The sequence below is a fragment of the Gossypium hirsutum genome, chromosome A04, assembly GCF_007990345.1.
Source record: "Gossypium hirsutum isolate 1008001.06 chromosome A04, Gossypium_hirsutum_v2.1, whole genome shotgun sequence".
Lineage (NCBI taxonomy): Eukaryota > Viridiplantae > Streptophyta > Magnoliopsida > Malvales > Malvaceae > Gossypium > Gossypium hirsutum.
In genome coordinates, this window is record NC_053427.1 from 86,404,824 (window position 1) to 86,410,823 (window position 6,000).

Sequence of the window (6,000 nt, forward strand, 5' to 3'; positions counted from 1 at the left end):
TTTGTGGAGTAGTTGGCCTATGATGATGTTATTTGTTTTTAGAGAATAATGAAATAATAAAAAAAATGAAACTTGACATCATCCTAAATTTGCTTGTATAGAATTTTTATTCAATTAGCGATGAACAAAAATATTTCTCAAAAGAAAGTAGCCAAATTGTTGCTTGCATAGGTCCTTGATGAGTTTTACTATGGTAAGTCCTTTGTTTTTTGCATCATGATTCTTAACCAACTTCACTACTACACTATTATTATTGTCGACTGGTAATTTTCCCAATCCCATCTCCTAAGTGATTTTAAGTCTATTATTGATGACCCAACAATTTTCTTGATGAGTTCTTGTTCAGTTGATACTTTTGAGAAGAACGTGAGTTAAGTGTTTCTCTTTCGATTTAAGAGTTGAGATGAGATTATAGGTAAAAGAAAACATTGTAAAAAAAAATCACACACATACCTATGCTCCTATTATAGCCAATTAGTCACTTCCCATTCTCACCACATATCCACAACTAGTCATTCGATTCTTGAGCTCCATTAATATTGAGTTTCACTCACTCTTGTGGTGGCTTACACCAACCCACTTGCTTAATCTTCCATCAATTTTTTATTCATTAATTTTTTGTACACTAATTATCAATATTCAAATTCGTAAAACTCATTCATAAATATCATACTGGCGAATAATAATTAGAGAATCAAACCCCTAAACTCTTGTTTAAGCCATTTTTGAAAGATTCAAACATTCGGGATTATTTACATAATATGTATGTGTATATATATATGTGGCTATAGTTTGAGGGGACTTTGATCTTGTTCCAAATGATTAAAAAAACATCAAACCAAGTCAAGTTGTCAAGTTGTGTAATAAAAGAAAAAAAAATTCATTCACTTCTCCACGATTCCCATTGGTTGGTACCCAATACTCGTACGTTTTTTTGCTTATCCTCTCAAACCCAAAGCACTTTTTCTTCTGTTTCAAAGAAAAATCTCCCTCTTGCTCGAAATAGATTCGTGTTCATGTTTGGGTATTCTTTATTTCTTGTCGTGATTATGCACTCTAGTTGATTGCATGGACCAGATGCCAGTGGTTGGAGCTTTTGAGCTGTTTGAACCGTCACCGTTTTGTGGGCCAAGTGGGGACTTGAAAAAGATAAAAAAGAGCTTGGTACACTCAAACCAAAGCCACCATAATTCATTCTTCTACGTAGACGCCTATTATTCACACACACACACACACACACACCCACTCTCACTAAAGCCTATGAACTTTTAGGCTTAAAATATGCTCTCACTTCAGTTTAAGGATAATATTTTAGGCTTAAAAGCAGGTAGTGTTCGTTGGAAGTGGCATTGCAATAAGAACACAGAAAAAAAAGCACCATTCGTAGTTCGGTTTCTTTACGCCTACGAAGTTTATTTCATTGAGATAATCTACTTACTAACTTTCAATCTTATGTAACAACTGATTTAAGTTCTAATGCATTCTAATGTAGCAACCTCATTTTTGTACTATTTAGTTCTTTCACCTAAAAGTTTTTTTATAAACTTCAACTATAAACCAAGTAACACACTTGTTTACTCTATTAAAGCTCACAAAAACAGATTCATCAACGGATAAGTGTCAACGCTAATTCTCTAACATACTAGATCTATACAAGTCTCCTCAAATATATAAGGTTTCGAGACTTACATATTAGATAAATTACAATCAATTCCCCTCTTAAACCGCAACTAAAATAATATACACAATATATTAATAAAGTCTAAGATATTCAGAAGATATTTACATATCATTCTTCAATGCAATCACGATTCGATTTCCTTATTTTAAAGGATCCACTTGCTTGATCCAATCCAATTTAATTTTTAAGATATGTTGCTTTAAATGTATTGTTCTTCATATATGAACTATAATAGCAAGATTCACAACCCAAAACTTTTCTTACGAAATATTTGAACTTCAAATATGACAAATTATTTTGTTCGTCGCAATGTCAAACGCAATAACCACTACCCGTAATTGCCTCAACACAAATCATTATCAACTTCCTATGTATATATGATAGTAAAAAATCAATATACAACTTTTAAAACATAAAAGTAAGAATATGTAATTGTTTTAACTTTTTAATTACAAAAACTGGTATTATATTTTGAGAGACTTTTATCATGGTTCCTTCCATCTTGTTAGGGCAGGATCATAAATTGTAAGAGAAAAGGTGTTGCTCTAATGTTTGTTTTTAATTTTTGCAAGTATCCATACATTGGGTATGAGCATATGGTCCTCTAAGAATTCCTTTTCACTTTCTCATAAATTTTTATTGGTTCTTCACTATATCTAAAATCGAGCCACATCGAATTTTTATACAATGTAATATCTCTTAACTTTATTTTTTTATTTACAAAACTCGAAACAATTAACTTGCTTAATTAGATTTATTTTAATACTTGATTTTTTTTATTCATTATGGTATTTGAATTTAACAACTAGATTCAAGTTTAGCCCCCTAAACTTAAAAAATATAAAAATTTGATGATGTGGTACGTTGATATTATACCATATCATCACTTGAAAATTAAAAAAAAAATTTATATAATTTTCCAGGTGATGTCGTGTTACAATTGTTCTAATAAATCGAACTGATCAAACCACTAATTTCAATTCATCAAGTTTAATCAGCTCTTCTGCTAGACCCATAATAATTAAATAATTAATTAAAAATTCATAAAAAAATTTAAGAAATAAAAAATTATTAAACTAGTTCAACCTATTCAACTTATAACTTTCTATTTTTATCAATTTTAAGTAGTTTCTAATTCAATCTGTTTAATTATTTTGTCTGAACTAAGATACCAGCCAATTTTTAATCTAATCGATCTGAACAATTAATCCAATCAGATTTCAAAAACCTTGATCATGCCGTTAAATCTTAACTTAATCCAAATTCAAACTTTAAAATGAATTTAATTACTGCCAAAATAAATTTAATTACCAAATTCATTATAAACTCAAAAGTCAAATCATAGAAACAGTAGGAAAGATCAGATTGTGCTGGAAATTAATAATTGGGATTTTTTATTTCTGAAAAATCACTATCATATAATCAGTAATTTACTGGTTCGGACCAGTATATCTTTGTCCTTTGGTTCTCAAGGCAATGACCCAATAATCATTTTATGGTCCAAAATGAACAACATTTCCAATGTCTTTTTTCAGCATATGTCCACATCAATGATCAAATTTAACATCAAAATCATAATTTTATTTTTGAAAAAGAAATAAATTTATTTAATATTATTTTATAATTAAAATATAAATAAAATAAAATGCATAAATAAATAATAACAAGAATATAATTATTTTTTATTTTTAAATTTATTTAATAAATAGCTTTCAAGGGTTTTATGATATTTTCTTCCAACTTGAAAGATAGATAGATATTCCTAAAATCATAAGGGTAAGTGTATTCCTTTTACCTTTTTTTTATTCTTTCATGGAAACTCGAATTATTAATAATAAAAATTTATATTTTGATAAATAATTTTAATGATGTGATATTAGTAAATAATATTTTAATTTATTATATTTAGAAAAAAAATATCAACAAGAGAATCAATGGTAAAAGTATATATGGAGGTTCTTATAGTAAGAGTCAGATTGGAGTTTATTTTTTCTACTAAAAATAGAAAAATTAATCTATATGTGTTAGACCAAAGATAAAACCGATCTTTCTATTAAAAATTTTATCCATTTTGTAATGTTAAAGACTGGCCTCTATACGTCAGCATGAGGTATATGTGTCTGGTTATTTCATCAGCAAAAAATAGATGAATTTTTATTAGAAATAATCAATTTACTTATTAATCTAACATATAAAGACTAATTTTCTCTGAATAAATAGGATAAAATGTAATCTAAGACCTAATACAATAACCTTCAAAATACTTTTATCCAAAATCAATTTTCCTGTTACGAAATTCATTGAACAAAAGGCAATGTACCGAAAACCTTAGCTAATTTATGCATTGTTTCTTTTTCTTTTTCTAAAAATGAATATCATGTTAGAGTTTGTGTGACCCGAATCTCGTCACTTATTAAATAAATAAATATAGTGACAAAATAAAGGAATATATGGGGGCGAAGGGCCGAGGGTCAACCATTCAGCATAAGTTGAATCCGTATAGAACTATTCTTCTTCTATTTAATTTTAATTAAAACAGGGATTTTCAAACCCTTAAATAGATATAGCCAAAACTCTTCTTATATCATTTATTTTTTAACATAGTGAATTTCTCTTTCTTTGTTTAGAATTTTTTCCAAAAAGGTTTTTCACGTAAAATTTATATTTTTTTATTACTTTGCTATCGTTCTACCGTTATTATCCACGTTTATTATAACATATTAAATAAATTTAAAGTTTGAATTTTAATATTTACAATTTAGAAGAAAAAAAAAGTTTGCCACCTTGACTAACCAATCAACTGACACAGAATTCATCCTCTTATCCAACTAGAAAACTAGCAGCTCCAGTTGACTGATCGAACGAAAATAAAATAAGAAAAAAATAATAGAAATGATAAATTGATGAAAAAAAGATGAGTAGAGTAGGGTTTCAGGTTGCTTTTTGGAACACTGTTTGAGAGAAGCTCAAATACCAATGATCTGAAAACAAATCAAAATGCCCTGTCACTTTTCTTGTCTGTATGTTCAGTGTCCAGATAGGATTTTCTTTTTAATTTCACTTCCACTGCTGTCATTCATCAAAGGGTTCCACCTTCATGTATCCTCAAATATGATGATAAAATGGTAAAATTAGTATAAAGGTAAACTTATCATTTCTTGTAAAAGATTCGTCTATTTTTATTATTAAAAATTAACGTGATATAATGTTATATTCGTATTTAACCTTTAAAGATCTGATATAAAATTTTATTAACCAAGATATATCATATCAAATCATTAAAGAACAAAATTAAATGGACAAAATTGTATTGAACCCATTAATTTCTTAGAATCTTTGATCTTGTGGTTTTGATTGTCCAAATTTATATACAAGTAACTCAGAGAATGTGGCTCTCTCCTTTCTAAAGATTGGATATTAGAAAAGTTACGAACATGTAATTAACTTTTGTGTATTAACACTAATTTTTAATCTAACCCACCATCAATTAGAAATTAGTTATTAATGTACCCACACATATTTGGCTCATAATTTATCTAATAACTAAAGCTCAATAAATTTTAACCAAATTAAATCACTTTAATCTAAACTAATCTTGTATAATAATAAATAATAACATGTAATTACTATTATTATATATGTTATGTCTGTATTTCTCAATATAAAATGACCTACACTGATGATAAAAACCGAAAATTAACATAGAAAAAATAATCTAATTAACGTTTGTTGGATTGACTGACAAAAAGTTGGATGCCAATTTAAAAAAAAACAATAATAGAAGAGTTTCACTTTCTTTGAGATTCAATCTGACTCAACTCTAGATCAGGGACGTAGCCAAAAAAGACGAGCAGTGACCTTGTCCTTCTAAATAGTTTAATAATTATTTAAGTGATTTTCAAACATAAATAATCCAATTTAATCCATTTTTAGATTGTTTTAAATGGAAAGGTTGTACTTTTGGCCCATTTAAAAGTTAGAAAATTCACCTCGTCTTTGTGTTTAAAAATAATTTTAAAATTTGTGGTTAGCATCTACCCTTTAATGGGCCTACAGAATACAAATGATTAGTTACCTAGCTCGCCCGGATTTTAATACAATTTTTTTTTAATTTTAATCCCTCAAAATTTTATAATAAATAAAAAATCACCGAGTGCCTTACAGACAGGTTAAACTTGCATGCTATTCCATTGGGTGATAAAATCATCCAATAAGAATCTAGTTTTATCAAGTTTTGTTTGTCTAATATTATCCAAATTTTAACCAATTTCATATGTTTTCTTTAAAGATTTATCTCAATCTTCCAAGTTCTAACTTAT